The sequence below is a fragment of the Coregonus lavaretus genome (genome assembly GCF_964263955.1).
Source record: "Coregonus lavaretus genome assembly, chromosome: 29".
Taxonomy (NCBI): domain Eukaryota; kingdom Metazoa; phylum Chordata; class Actinopteri; order Salmoniformes; family Salmonidae; genus Coregonus; species Coregonus lavaretus.
This window is the reverse complement of record NC_140016.1, coordinates 40,770,096-40,787,007: the sequence shown is the minus strand read 5'-3', so window position 1 is coordinate 40,787,007 and position 16,912 is coordinate 40,770,096.

The following is a 16,912-nucleotide window of genomic DNA, read 5'->3' as shown; positions in this document are numbered from 1 at the left end:
GGAGCTGGAAGTAAACATAATGCCCCATCTACAACTACATCACTCTCCTCTGATGCCTTTTAGAGAACATGCATTCAGCTTAATTTGTGTTCTGGGATCAGTGGCAGCTCCTGAAAAAATTCTCAGGGGGGGCAATTTTTCTGATGATTTAGGTGACCTACACACATTTTAAAAAAGATATGTCCAGCAACAACATGAAGACAGGGGCAGCATATAAGTCAATGCCAGAAGCATTTATTGACTGATCTCAAAAGTGTTGGCTTACAAAAGCAAAATAAGTTATCACAGTAAAAATAATCAAGGGTGTTCTTTCACATTCCTCAACACTGCATAAACAATATGCATTTCCATAAACAAATGAAATATCAGCTGAAAATACAGCATCTTGGTATTTGTTCAGATTGCAGGATCAACAAGAGCTTTTACCACATTTTTTGCCTCATGGTTGAATTGGAAATATGTGCACCTGAGCATAATTCACAACAAGCAAGCAGGAGCTTTTGATAGAGGCTACTGAAAACATTGATGCAAGTTATTGGTAATAAGAATGTTTTATAGACTTCCATATTCTGCCCTCTTGTATAGATTTGTGAAAATGAACAGTGATAGACATTTTGCCTGAAAACAGAATTTGAAAATAATTTCTAGAAAAGGTAAACACAGCTATCTGTATGGCTTTGTAAAAATGAACAACCATATTCTGGCCAATTGTATAGATTTGTAAATATGAACAACCATATTCTGGCCAATTGTATAGATTTGTAAAAATGAACATGAACAGATTATTATTTATTTTTTACTTTTTTTTAAATGAAAAATAACTATTTTAAACAACATCAACTGTGAACTGATTTGGGTGTGTGTGTGTTAAAGAGACAGACAGGGAGGGACAAAGGGAGAGAGGCTACATTACTTGTATTGAAACTGTTCTCTTCTCTCTTTCAATGCAGCAAAGTGGTCAATGACTTTCTCATTGAAATCAGGCATGCTGAGGAAAAGTTCACTCTCCATGGAAAGCATGGCCAGTGCATTCAGACGTTCATGGCCCATTGAATTTCGCAGGAATGTCTTAACTCGTGTCAAAGTTGAGAAACATCTCTCAGCTTCAGCTGTTGTCATGGGAGTAGTTATGAGGATGTTCAACAGAGTCACAGTCTCAGAGAACGTCTCCTGGAGGTTGTAGCTCATGAGAACCTGGTACAGTGCCAGTGCACTACAGTTTGACTTTCACGTCATCGGCAAAAAGACCGTTCAGTCTCTCCAAAAGCACACTGGCGATTGAGACTGAGGTTGATTCCGAGATGGGAAGGAACTCAAAAAAGTGCTCCTGCACTTTGTGGTTGCTATCTATGTACCTCAGCACAAGCACCAGCTGTGTCTGTGTAGAAACGTCCGTGGTCTCGTCAGCTTGGATAGCTACGAAGTTTGCCGACTTCACCTCCTCCACAATATGTTCCCTCATGACCGCTAGCATACACTCCAGTAGCTCGTTTTGAATGGTCTTTGATGTGAACTTCTTTCAAAGAGACAATCGAGTTGCACTGAACGCTAGCCATGTTGATAGTAGTACGTGAATTGATTGACGCTGCTACCCGCTCTTTTCTTAGTTACGTTCATGGTTATGTTACGTATGACGAAAGCGCGTAAGTGCAAGCCCTCAGAAACCCATAGAGATTGTATTGAAAGCTCTGATATTTGAAAAAAATAGATTTTACATGATAGTCTATGAGAGACCCCTGGGCGATTTTCAACCTGACTGAAATCGCCCCAAAAGGGGCGGGGCCATTTGAAGCACGACTTTAGCCTGATTGGACATTTAGTGGCAGATCAGACGTCTAGATTAGAACACTGATAACTACTGTTGCCGTGATATAATTGATTAGAAAAAAAATCCCTTCCTTTTCCCGTTTGGCAGTGCGTCGCCCATATCGCCCTAATGAACACACCGCCCCTTTCTGGGATACTAGGCCTGCAATATTGTTTTATTTGGCCATCTATCATGGACTGGTGCTTTTTCAGTTGATGTGTATTGCTGCTCTTTTCCTCTGCTCAGTGAGATGTGCAGTGTGGCCTAATCACAGATCAGAGTATTAATTTCTAGGCACACAGAAAAGGGCTGTTGCTTGCCATGCAATACAAAGGTACTGAGTAGGCCTAATCAACACCTATTGATTATTTTATGTTGACCGCTTCCTTCTGGTGTGCAGTTTTCTGTTCAGCATACCTGGTATGAAATGTTTGTGTTTCCTTCTGTTGTTCTGTCACTGTGGAGACACACACATACACAGTTTATGAGAGTTTATGGGCTGCCTCATTCTAGTTCTGCCTGGTAAAAAATAGTATAAAGGTTTTGAAATGTGTGTTACTTGTGCTTATTTTTTTATTATTATTATTTTATTTGATAAGTACTTGAATTTACCGGAATTATTTTAATTTAAGCTATTTTGTAATTCATTTTAATTTATTTTATTGTTGGATGAACTATAATTTGCCTAAAGATGATTATTTTGTATTTTTGTCTGTCTGATTGTTGCCTTGTGTTAAAAAATAAACTCAAGTAACTCAACAGTTACTCAGTACTTGAGTAGTTTTTTCACCAAGTACTTTTTTACTCTTACTCAAGTAATTATTTGGATGACTACTTTTTACTTTTACTTGAGTCATATTTGTTATATCTAGCCTAGCTGTAGAAGAACGGACATCTGCACAATTTCACATTGTACATCACTCTGTCGTTTAATGACATGTGCCACACATTCTGACAACCCATTCATCCGTAAAGCAGCACACTGTCGTAAACCATAACAACGTACAGTATGACGTACAGCACGTCGTACCATACATAACATTTCCCCCCCTTTCCAAAACCAGGGACTGGTACCATATATAAAATGTCCATAGGGCAAGAACCTAGAGTGATACCTGTAAGAAATAAACATTAACCCTTAAACGGATGGACTCTCCAAACTAGCCAGTTCAGTCCATTAACCTGGAGGTTGACTAAGACACCTAACGGAGCCTAAGAATGAAAAGAGGTTAAGTAGTCCCCCAGATAAGCAGGGCGAGTTCGTGCCCGCATAGGCCTTTCTTCATCCGCCACCGCTTGTGGATCTGGCCCTTGGGGAGCCCACAGAGGCTGGGGCTCGGGTGGTAGTGGTGGAGGAGGTCCATCCGGTGGCGTCTCTGGCCTGCATGTCTGTTTTGTGTGCCTTTGTGTTCCTCGAGGGGCAGGGACTTTTCTGAGGCGGCTGGCGTGCCAGCGTGATCCATTGCTCATCATGAAATATGGCGGTCCCCAGTTGTCGACTGACCTGCAAGGGGTCCAACCTGAATGAGGGCATTTTGTTGCACTGCTGAGGCCGTCGGGCTCGGACCCAGTTTGACACTTGGATGATCGACAACTTCGAGCTAGTAGCAGGGGCCGAACGACACACTCACTTTCGCAAAGTGATTGTATTTTGAACAGTTCTTGCATATTTTCCCACGGGCTGGGTAGTTTGAAGCCCTTGAATTGTGAGAGCTAGCCCCACAGTTGCCACAGCTACTTCTGTTGGTTTGTCTGTGTGCCTGCTGCACGGGCATGCCGGTGTCTGTGTCCATGCAGCTATCGACGTGGGAGGGCGTGCGCAGTGCGTGATCGTTGTAGTGCGCCTGCTCGGGCTGAAGCTGCTGTGTGAGAATGGCTGGGGGCCGAGTGTATGCTGCAGAGCTGTCTGTTAGCATTGAAGAGCATTCCAACGCCGCTTCAACCTGGAGTGCTATTTTAATAGCTCCATCTAGTTGTAAATTATCCGATTCCAAAAGCAGTTTCTCCCATGTCTTTTCACATAACGTCCCCTCTATCAACTGATCCCTGATGATCTCGTCCTGAAGTGTCCCGTAGTTACAAGAGCTAGCCAAATCCCTCAGATTAGCCACGTAGCTTTGAATGGACTCACCCGGCCGTTGGTGTCTCTTCCGTAGCCGGTAGCGTCGCTCTTTCCCGGCGAAGTGGTTGGAAATGTAGACGTGCGCGTATATAATAATAATATGCCATTTAGCAGACGCTTTTATCCAAAGCGATTTACAGTCATGTGCGCATACATGTTTACGTATGGGTGGTCCCAGGGATGGAACACACTACCCTGGCGTTACAAGCGCCATGCTCTACCAATTGAGCTACAGAGGACCACGTATAAATAGATCAATTATGCCTTTTTGATGGAAATATTGAGGTGGGATTTTGGAGATCAGTTCATAATTTACGCGCGCTCTCTGCAAATAAGGCGGGCCAGCTCGATGTCCTAGGGCACGATATGCACCCTCTTTGCGTGGATGGCACACAGTTTGGTGTCCTCAAACAGACCGACCAGGTAAGCCTCGCTGGCCTCCTGCAGGGCCATCACGGCGGAGCTCTGGAAGCGCAGGTCGGTCTTGAAGAACAGGGCGATGTTTCTCCCCAGGCGCTGGAAGGGCACATTGCGGATGAGCAGCTCAGTGGAGCTTTGGTAACGACGGATCTCTCTGAGACACGGTGCCGGGCCTGTAACGGGGAGGCTCTCCTGCGCGCAGCCTTGGCGGCGAGCTGCATCCTGTAGGCTTTGCCACGGGTGGATTTGCGAGCGGTTTGCTTGGTTCTGGCCATGGCGCTAGCTTCCTTCTTAGACAGTCGGAGTATAGCCTCGAAATGCCCATGTGAAATGTATAAAGCCGGCAGTGGCATCTGCTGATTGGACACCATCTCCCCACCACCCCGATTGACCCGTTACGGAGGCCTCCTCTGTCGGCTATCGGAAGGGATGCTTTGCTTCTCTTTTTTTTTGACCGCGCACCCAAAACAGTACACTGCGCACCCAAAACAATACACTGCGCGCCCATAAAACACACTGTACGCCAAAAAACAATACACTTTGCGTGCGCCCGCAATAATACACTGCGCGCCCAAAACAATAGATCACTGCCGGCCTTTACACGCAATAATTGTCGCCAAAGTCAAGAGTGAAATATTGTGTTATAATTTAATGCTAGCCTGCTATGGCAAACGAGGCCAATAGTACACTGCGCGGATGCAACTGCACACTGCGCGCAGGCAAAAGCACAATGTGTGCGCAAAAGTACACTGCCGGCCCTTTATGCGCAATAATAGTCGCTGAAGTCAAGAGTGAAATCTTGTGTTATAATTTAATGCTAGCCTGCTATGGCAAACGAGCCCAATAGTACACTGCGCGGATGCAACTGCACACTGCGCGCAGGCAAAAGCACAATGTGCGCGCAAAAGTACACTGCCGGCCCTTTATGCGCAATAATAGTCGCTGAAGTCAAGAGTGAAATCTTATGTTCTAATCTAATGCCAGCCTGCTATGGCAAACGATGCCAATAGTCCACTGCGCGCAGGCATTAGGACACTGCCGCGCGATAATATTAGCCAAAGTCAAGAGTGAAATCTTTTGTTCTAATCACCACATGTTCAGTAATGGCATTTCCCCCCTTTATTCAAATTACAACCTCTCACTTTCAGTTATTTGAAATGAAATAATCTCTCAAATATCACTATATCTAAAACAAGCCATAGAAAGTTGGTTGCAATTTCAATTAAATCATCCAGAAACGACAGAACAAACTCAAATACACTAATAGGAGAAAATATATATTTATTGATATTGTATGTTGTATAGCCTTACTTGTTGGTATCTCAGACGACCAGAACCTTAATAATAATCACCATACTTACTTCACATAGCACGGACATATAGTAGACTACTGACACTCACTCCTATGGAATGGGTATGGGGACTGGACACGCCGGGACCCAGACCCTACTGTTGTCGATCACACATATTAATGTCGTGTTCAGGGTGCTATCAGAGTTATCGGAAATACCTAGTTCCGACTGGGAAGTTTCACTTTAATGACCCTCCAAGTAGGAATTACAAGTGAGAAATAGTGAAAATGTTGTTGCCAATCTTATTGGTTTAAGAATTGTTCCGACTTCAAAACCACTTGAACACAATCATGTGGGAGTTACAACTTCCCATTTTCCACGAGAATGTGAAGTTGGCATAATACAGCATTCAAGTGCTAGTCGGTACTAGGAAATGGACATTTCTGACTTGCTAACTGGTTGAACGCGTTACAATAGCCTAAGTATATAATATGATTGACATAACCACAATAGAAAGGCCTTGGAAGTGCCATAAGTGAAAGCCGACATATTTCATTATTTTTACATTAACCTCTTTAACATGTATTAAATGAATAATGAAGAAAATTGTGTAATTTAGACTACGAAATATGAAATGCATTATGAAGAAAGTCGTGTACTTTTGCCTACACGGAAAAGGGGGCTTTCTGACCAAAAGTGCACCAGTGTCCCAAAGTATTAATCGAAATCAAGCATAGAAAACAGCGTTAGCATTAATAAAACAATTTTTCCCACGAATTAAGTTGCACGTAAATGTGTGTATTTTCTCACAAATGATGTTCAGAAAATCTCAAACAGTACATAGGCATACAACTACAATGTTTGAAACATTATTAAATAAAGACAACATTTCTGTATATTCATAACGTTTAATTAGCCATAATAAAGAAAATAAAGAAAAATAGGCTATCCGTTTATGGTTGTTGTGTGTTAAATTGCTGTCTTTTCGCACGAATTAAGTAGCACATAAATTTGTGTCTTTTCACACAGAAACGCACGAAATCTGCTGAAATACATTATGCTACCAGTGGTTTTTTCGAGCACGGTTATATGTCAGACATTTAAACGGCGACGGATAGCGGAAAGCAAACCCCGTATTGAGTCAATACTGTCATCGATTGGTAAACATAATCCTTAACGTAAATATCCCAGGTTAGTACACAACGATTTTCCTTACATGTTGTGCTAGGTCCTGCAGGACATCACCCCCTTCATCTTGCTGGGAAAAAAAATTACACACAAACACAGACATTCTTTCAATGTTGGGAACAAATTTTACATGAACATTTAAATCAAGATGGATTACGAGATGCCCAGGCTGATGCGCAAAGGCAACTATGCCGAGCGTTTGGGCGCTGTCGCACCAGTCTACCTGGCTGCCGTGCTCGAGTGCCTGACTGCTGAGATCCTGGAGTTGGCCGGAGACATTGCCCGTGCAAACAAGAAGCCCCCATTACCTACTCCCCAAGAAGACCGTCAAAGCCAAGTAAATTCGCTACTGCGGCTTCAACTTGACAACTCAACCTCCAAAGGCTATTTTAAGAGCCAACCAATTGAGTGGGTGTATACACAATTATGTCGACTATTACTTACATACATGGCACTATATCATGTTCCCATATGAGGCCATGAATGAACAATAACACCTACTAGGCCTCGTTTGCCATAGCAGGCAAGCATTAGATTAGAACACAAGATTTCACTCTGGACTTTGGAGACTAATATTCCGCATAAAGGGCCGTCAGTGTGCTGTTTCGCGCGCACAGTGTGCTTTTGCCGGCGCGCAGTGTGTAGTTGTGTGCAGGCAGTGTACCATTGGCCTCGTTTGCCATAACAGGCTAGCATTAAAATATAACACAAGATTTCACTCTTGACTTTGACGACTATTATTGCGCGCAAAGGGCCAGCAGTGTGCTATTGTACGCACGCGCTTAGTGGACTATTGTTTTGGGCGCCCAGTGTATTGTGTTGGGCGCGCGGTCCTAAAAAAAAGAAGCAAAGCATCCCTTCCAGTAACCGACAGAGGAGTCCTCCGCAATGGGCCAATCGGGGTGGTGGGGAGATGGTGTCCAATCAGCAGATGCCACTGCCGTCTTTATACATTTCACATGGGCATTTCGAGGCTATACTCCGACTGCAAATCCACCCTTGACAAAGCCTACAGGAAGCAGCTCAACGCCAAGTCTGCGCGCAGGAGCGCCTCCCAGTTATAGGCCCGGCACCGTGTCTCAGAGAGATCCGTCGGCCACTGAGATGCTCGTCCGCATTGTGCCCTTCCAGCGCCTGTGGAGAAAAATCGCCGACCTGCGCTTCCAGAGCTCCGCCGTGATGGCCCTGCAGGAGGCTAGCGAGACTTACCTGGTCGGTCTGTTCGAGGACACCAAACTGTGTGCCATCCACGCAAAGAGGGTGACCATCGTGTCCTAGGACATCCAGCTGGCCCGCCTTATTGGCAGAGAGCGAGCTATAAGGAATAAGTCAACTCATCATTCAAGTAATATAGGGAGGGATCTTAGCACCACCTGCTGGATCAGAAGTACTCTTTACCGTAGGCTCAGAGAGCCATCATCTCTCAACCGGTGCAATTTTCATAAGTATGTGGTAAAAAAATAAATACAACAGCTCATCATATAGGCAGTGGTTTCAAAACTCTAAGCACATGTTCAAGTAGAGCACACCAAATCATACAGGTACTTGTTCACCACACTGAATCAGTGTTTAATCTAGAAATACATGCTTCGCATTGCAATACATGTTCTTGTAAAGTCATTGCTTTCCACAATGCAATGCTCACATCACTTTCCATGTGATATTGTTGTTCATTTGTTCAAATGTATTTGACTATGACCTAATCCGACTGCTCTGAATTCATAATCACTTCACGGTTTGGTGTTAACCTACCGATTTTCAACTGCTTTGCCTACTACAGATTAGGAACACTGTCATGGAAATGTATGGTTGGGAAGTCTAAAATGAGGGTAACTCCCCTTAAGGTAAATGTCTGTGTTCTGAGTGGCAAAAATAAATAAAATGTTTTATAACATTTAGATATGTGCATACTGGCTTTCCTTAGGCAAACGCATTTAGAAGGGAAAGAAGTGGAACCAATTAATACTTTTCTTGCTCTTCAATCAAAACAAAACCTTCACAAAGTGGTGCGTTTTGTCCCAAAAATGACCCCTGAGGATTAGTGTGTTCTCATTTGTCAGTAATTGACCCTGACATACTCCCTTTAAATTGTACTATTTTACTCAAATATATACTGTAATGTACTACTATTATGATGATGACTATTATGATTTTACTTCACGGTAAGTAGAGCAAAATGTTCCTTTTTCAAACTCCCCGACGGTAGATGGCGCTGATGAGCGCCACTGAACCATATGCGCTGCACCCCGAAGTTAGTGACAGAAGAAGAGATACTATTGCTGCGAAATACAAAAACGTCACTACCTCAAGAAGTCTGATAATAAATTGAGCTGAGACGAGACTAGGTATGTAACAATGAAATGTCGTCCAATTGAGTACTCACTCTCTTAAACTTTAAATCTTGAAGTAAATTATTTGTTTGTGCGTGTGAACATGATTTAGTGTGGTGAATGTATTCCAAATAATTTAACATAAATACAGGAAATGATGCGCAAAAATCAGCCGCTTTTGCAAGTCAAATCTATGCTGGACAAATGCACATTATTTTAATGACAGTTTTTTGATTACATGTTTTGTCTGCGCATTTGTTGGTTTGTATGTGACCGATGGTTAGCGAGCTCTCGTTTGGCCATGTGTTACTAGCTAACGTAGCCTAGACTAGCTAGCTAGCTAGACATTTGCACGCCAAAAGACAGGAAGTGATCAACCAGTGTCCCAGTGTTGAAGACATGAAAGACAGATAGCCTGCTCTGTTTAGAAGCCTCTCAGGTGAGTCGGCAGGCAAAAAAAGGAAATGCCAAATGATGTCTTCACTATGACAAACCTCTTTGTTATGAGCCTTGCTTGATGATATTTCAGTATTTGTCTTTCAGATCAATGAACAATTCCACAGGCTCACCGCAAAGCATCTTGAGGCAAGGTTTATGCAGGACACCCCTAAGCCCCTAAGTCCTTATTCCATTCCAAGGGAGGAGTACTTTCAGACAGATTGCGGGTCATGCTGGATGGTAAAGTATCCTCAGGAAAAATGCACTCTTTTGTATTTAGCTGGCTGATGTTCGGTGCTGCAATTTAAGCCACGGGCCCCACGGTGCTATTGTACACCTTTTGCTAAAATCGGATACTTGGGTCAGTGATTTCATATATTTCACATGCACAGATTGAATCCAATGAGATCAGTGATTTTATTCTATATCAGGGTCATGATGTGAGTTCAGTGAGGAATTATTGTTCAGCTTTACTGGAGGTGGCCTCATTAAAGACTACCGTGTGGGGGGCAATAAAGCATTTTCATCCATGAATATTCGATCACGTGTGTGTGTGTGTGAGAGAGAGAGAGAGGGAGAGAATGTTCACTGCAATCTGATAACAAATAAGGGCATGTCGTAATCCAGGTGGAATAAAATGTGTTCCCCACATTGACAGAATGTCTGTATTTGTGTGTTATTTATTTTACAGGAAGCTGAGGGGGGTCATTTCCTGCAAGACCTTGCGCAACATGTAAAGCAAATCTATGCGATCAACAAGGAGGGTGCCGTGGCGAGTGATGGTCCAGAGGAGGTAGGCGTCATCCTTAAGTGATCACCGGTCTGAGTTTTGCAAAGGCTTCTGCCATTCTTCTTGGCATGACATACAGTGAGGGGAAAACAGTATTTGATCCCCTGCTGATTCTGTATGTTTGCCCACTGACAAAGAAATGATAAGTCTATAATTTGAATGGTAGGTTTATTTGAACAGTGAAAGACAGAATAACAGCAAAAACTTCCAGAAAAAAACGCATGTCCAAAATGTTATGAATTGATTAGCATTTTAATGAGGGAAATAAGTAGTTGACCCCCTCTCAATCAGAAAGATGTCTGGCTCCCAGGTGTCTTTTATACAGGTTACGAGCTGTGATTAGGAGCACACTCATAAAGGGAATGCTCCTAATCTCAGCGTGTTACCTGTATAAAAAAAAAATGTATAAAAGACACCGGTCCACAGAAGCAATCAATCAATCAGATTCCATACTCTCCGCCGTGGCCAAGACCAAAGACCTCTCCAAGGATGTCAGGGACAAGATACTTATTTCCCTCATTAAAATGCAAATGAATTTATAACATTTTTGACATGCGTTTTTCTGGATTGTTTTGTTGTTATTCTGTCTCTCACTGTTCAAATAAACCTACCATTACAATTATAGACTGATCATGTCTTTGTCAGTGGGCAAACGTACAAAATCAGCAGGGGATCAAATACTTTTTTTCCTCACTGTATGCTCTGAATCTCAGCCACCCCTAAAAGCCGGAGTACACGTTCAAGGCATTCCAGAAAGTGTTTGTGGAGCTGGACTGCTCAAAGCTCACAGTCAAGATGACAGGCCTCAAGAACAAATGACTGTCTTAAGCAGAATGACAGGCCAGAGGACAATTGTCATAGACTGAATGTCACGGTTACTTTGTAACACCTTCGTAGTTAAACGCTGAGGTGCCTTTTGGAACTCTTCTCTCCCTTCATTTTTTCTGGTAGCAGGTCAGGAACGGTGTCCTCTACCACAGGCCCGCTTGTTGTTGGTGAAGCCGCCTGGGGCACAGAATCTGTGCTGGGACCAACCTCTGCCTACCGGGGGATGGTCACCGAGAGGCGGGGCTCGAGCACATTGCGGTCTGGGACCCCGTCCCCGATGGGCCCGTGGCGGTCATCTAGGCTAAAGAGGTTAGAGGGTAAGGAAGACACGTTTATTCTGCAAGGTGTGTTTTAAAGGGTTACTGCCACAGTATTTTCCATTGTGTTTTTGTATACAAGAGATTTAATGAAGGATGTCATTGTAAAATGTAATGTCCATTTTGTTCCCATACACAGTGGTTGTAGAGGTTGCAACAGGTCAGTCGGTACAGTCGGTACATCAGGAGTAAATGTCACTTGGCTTTTCATAGGCGGCCATTTAGAGGTTGAAATAGCAGCAGGTGCGGGACAGATTTCTATTGGGAACTGTTGAAAAAAGGCGCACCTACAACATTAATGGGTTAAAGGAAAAATTACCAAAGTAATATACAGTGGGGAAAAAAAGTATTTAGTCAGCCACCAATTGTGCAAGTTCTCCCACTTAAAAAGATGAGAGGCCTGTAATTTTCATCATAGGTACACGTCAACTATGACAGACAAAATGAGATTTTTTTTCTCCAGAAAATCACATTGTAGGATTTTTAATAAATGTATTTGCAAATTATGGTGGAAAATAAGTATTTGGTCAATAACAAAAGTTTCTCAATACTTTGTTATATACCCTTTGTTGGCAATGACACAGGTCAAACATTTTCTGTAAGTCTTCACAAGGTTTTCACACACTGTTGCTGGTATTTTGGCCCATTCCTCCATGCAGATCTCCTCCAGAGCAGTGATGTTTTGGGGCTGTCGCTGGGCAACACGGACTTTCAACTCCCTCCAAAGATTTTCTATGGGGTTGAGATCTGGAGACTGGCTAGGCCACTCCAGGACCTTGAAATGCTTCTTACGAAGCCACTCCTTCGTTGCCCGGGCGGTGTGTTTGGGATCATTGTCATGCTGAAAGACCCAGCCACGTTTCATCTTCAATGCCATTTTTTTAATTTTTATTTTATTTCACCTTTATTTAACAAGGTAAACCAGTTGAGAACAAGTTCTCATTTACAACTGCGACCTGGCCAAGATAAAGCATAGCAGTGCGATAAAAACAAACACAGAGTTACATATGGGGTAAAACAAAACAAAGTCAAAAATACAACAGAAATACATATAATATACAGTGTGCAAATTTAGCAAGTTATGGAGGTAGGCAATAAAATAGGCTATAGTGCAAAATAATTACAATTAGTATTAACACTGGAATGATAGATGTGCAAGAGATGATGTGCAAATAGAGATACTGGGGTACAAATGAGCAAAATAGATAACAATATAGGGATGAGGTAGTTGGGCGGGCTAATTTCAGATGGGCTGTGTACAGGTGCAGTGATCGGTAAGGTGCTCTGACAACTGATGCTTAAAGTTAGTGAGGGAGATAAGTGTCTCCAGCTTCAGAGATTTTTGCAATTTGTTCCAGTCATTGGCAGCAGAGAACTGGAAGGAATTGCGGCTAAAGGAGGTGTTGGCTTTGGGGATGACCAGTGAGATATACCCGCTGGAGCACAGACTACGGGTGGGTGTTGCTATGGTGACCATTGAGCTAAGATAAGGCGGGGATTTGCCTAGCAGTGATTTATAGATGGCCTGGAGCCAGTGGGTTTGGCGACGAATATGTAGTGAGGACCAGCCAACAAGAGCGTACAGGTCACAGTGGTGGGTATTATATGGGGCTTTGGAGACAAAACGGATGGCACTGTGATAGACTACATCCAATTTGCTGAGTAGAGTGTTGGAGGCTATTTTGTAAATGACATCGCCGAAGTCAAGGATCGGTAGGATAGTCAGTTTTACGAGGGCATGTTTGGCAGCATGAGTGAAGGAGGCTTTGTTGCGAAATAGGAAACCGATTCTAGATTTAACTTTGGATTGGAGATTCTTAATGTGAGTCTGGAAGGAGAGTTTACAGTCTAACCAGACACCTAGGTATTTGTAGTTGTCCACATACTCTAGGTCAGACCCGTCGAGAGTAGTGATTCTAGTCGGGTGGGCGGGTGCAAGCAGCGTTCGGTTGAAGAGCATGCATTTAGTTTTACTAGTGTTTAAGAGCAGTTGGAGGCTACTGAAGGAGTGTTGTATGGAATTGAAGCTCGTTTGGAGGTTTGTTAACACAGTGTCCAATGAAGGGCCAGATGTATACAAAATGGTGTCGTCTGCGTAGAGGTGGATCTGAGAGTCACCAGCAGCAAGAGCGACGTCATTGATATACACAGAGAAAAGAGTCGGCCCAAGAATTGAACCCTGTGGCACCCCCATAGAGACTGCCATAGGTCCAGACAACAGGCCCTCCGATTTTACACATTGAACTCTATCTGAGAAGTAGTTGGTGAACCAGGCGAGGCAGTCATTTGAGAAACCAAGGCTATTTAGTCTGCCAATAAGAATGCGGTGGTTGACAGAGTCGAAAGCCTTGGCCAGGTCAATGAAAACGGCTGCACAGTACTGTCTATTATCGATCGCGGTTATAATATCGTTTAGGACCTTGAGCGTGGCTGAAGTGCACCCATGACCAGCTCGGAAACCGGATTGCATAGCGGAGAAGGTAAGGTGGGATTCGAAATGGTCGGTGATCTGTTTGTTGACTTTCAAAAACTTTTGAAAGGCAGGGCAGGATGGATATGGGTCTGTAACAGTTTGGATCTAGAGTGTCACCCCCTTCGAAGAGGGGGATGACCGCGGCAGCTTTCCAATCTCTGGGGATCTCAGACGTTACGAAAGAGAGGTTGAACAGGCTAGTAATAGGGGTTGCGACAATTTCGGCGGCTAGTTTTAGAAAGAAAGGGTCCAGATTGTCTAGCCCAGATGATTTGTAGGGGTCCAGATTTTGCAGCTCTTTTAGAACATCAGCTGTCTGGATTTGTGTGAAGGAGAAGCGGTGGGGGCATGGGCAAGTTGCAGCGGAGGGTGCAGAGCTGGTGGCCTGGGTAGTGGTAGCCAGGTGGAAAGCATGGCCAGCCGTAGCAAAATGCTTGTTGAAATTCTCGATTATTGTAGATTTATCGGTGGTGATAGTGTTTCCTAGCCTCAGTGCAGTGGGCAGCTGGGAGGAAGTGCTCTTATTTTCCATGGACTTTACAGTGTCCCAAAACTTTTTGGAGTTAGTGCTACAGGATGCAAATTTCTGTTTGAAAAAGTTAGCCTTTGCTTTCCTAACTGCTTGTGTATATTGGTTCCTAACTTCCCTGAATAAGGCAGTGATCCCAGGCAATAAGGCAGTGATCGCTGAGATCCTGGTTGAAGACAGCGGAGGTGTATTTAGAGGGTAAGTTAGTCAGGATGATATCTATGAGGGTACCCATGTTTACGGATTTAGGGTTGAACCTGGTAGGTTCGTTGATAATTTGTGTGAGATTGAGGGCATCTAGTTTAGATTGTAGGATGGCCGGGGTGTTAAGCATATCCCAATTTAGGTCACCAAGCAGTACGAACTCTGAGGATAGATGGGGGGCAATCAATTCACATATGGTGTCCAGGGCACAGCTGGGGGCTGAGGGGGGTCTGTAGCAAGCGGCAACAGTGAGAGATTTATTTCTGGAAAGGTGGATTTTTAGAAGTAGAAGCTCAAACTGTTTGGGCACAGACCTGGATAGTATGATGGAGCTCTGCAGGCTATCTCTACAGTAGATTGCAACTCCACCCCCTTTGGCAGTTCTATCTAAACGGAAAATGTTATAGTTGGGGATGGAAATTTCAGAATTTTTGGTGGCCTTCCTAAGCCAGGATTTAGACACTGCTAGAACATCAGTGTTGGCGGAGTGTGCTAACGCAGTGAATAACTCAAACTTAGGAAGGAGGCTTCTGATATTTATGTGCAGAAAACCAAGACTTTTACGGTTACAGAAGTCAACAAATGATAGCTCCTGGGGAGTAGGAGTGATACTGGGGGCTGCAGGGCCTGGGTTAGCCTCTATATCACCAGAGGAACAGAGGAGGACTAGAATAAGGATACGACTAAAGGCTTTAAGAACTGGTCTTCTAGTGCGTTGGGTACATAGAATAAAGGGGGCAGTTCTCCGGGCGTTGTAGAAAAGATTCAGGGCATTATGTACAGAAAAGGATATGGAAGGATATGAGTACAGTTCAGGTAACCCTAAGCGTTGGGTAACAATGAAAGAGATAGCGTCATTGGAGGCATCGATTGAGCCGGTCTCGGCGTGTATGGGGGGTGGAACAAAGGAACTATATGAGGCAGTTTGAGAGGGACTAGGGGTTCTACAGTTAAATTGTATAATATGAACTAACCCAAACAGCAATAGGCAAGGCATAATTGACATGGGAGAGAGGCATAAAGCAGTCACAGGTGTTATTAGAGAGAGCTAAGACACAACTGGAAATAGCGATAACGTTTGGGCTAAGACTAAACAGAATAAACAGGACAGGGTACCGTGTAAAGGAACAGTCCAGCAGGCATCAGCTGTGCAGCTGAGTGATCATAAGGTCCAGTGAACAGCAATATGTGAGTCCGAGAGCAGTTCAAATTGGTGCTTCAGCACAGCTAGCAGGGAGCACAGTTGTAGTTTGCGTGTGCTAGTGGGCCGGGGCTGGCAGATGGATCTTCGTGGTCGTCGCAACGGGAAGCCTGTTGAAACCACATCAGACTATTTCGTCGGCAAACAAGTCGTGTTGGATCGGTGGGGCTCCGTGTCAACACTAGGTGGTCCCGTCCGGTTGACAGAGAGGTAGATAGCCGGGAGATGGGAGATGGGCCTAGCTCAGGATGATTAGCCAGACCTCAACGTCCATTTTGTAGCAGCTAGCTGGTAGCGATGAATCCGGAGTTAAAGGTCCAGTGATTCAGTGATTCCGGCAGAAAAACTGATATGTTCTGGGTCGATAACGCGCTGTGCAGACTGGCCGAATAATAGTCTGGACTAGAGCTGGCTGGTAGGTGGTGCAGGCCACGGACAATGGTGAAAAACCGCTAACGGTAGCAAGTAGCTAGTTAGCTGGCTACTCCCGTCCGGTAGACCTAGAGGTAGATAGCCAGGATATGAGCCTGACTCTAGGCTAGCTCGAGGCTAACTGGTGCTTGCATCGGGGGCAGTGGCGATTAGCCAAACAGCAACATCCATTCGGTTGCGGCTAGCTAGTTGCGATCCGGTGATTAATGTCCAGTGATTAAATTATTCCGGCAGAAAATCCAATGTTCGTGCTCGCGGCGGCACTAAGGGAAGGGGTTCTACTTCTTTGTCTTCCACCACACTGCACCCGTGTCCTGCAGCCGCTGGACGTGGCATACTTTGGCCCTTTAAAGGCTGAGTTCTCCAAGGTAGCTGGAGACCTTAGCCATTTTGACCACTCCTACATGGTAAACAAATCAGAATTTGCCAGAGTATTCCGCTACTCGTACCAGCGATGCAAGGACATGCGCTATGTGGTGGAAGGGTTTAATAAGTGTGGCCTCTTCCCTTTTTGACCCTTCAGCCATTGAAGTGTCCCGTT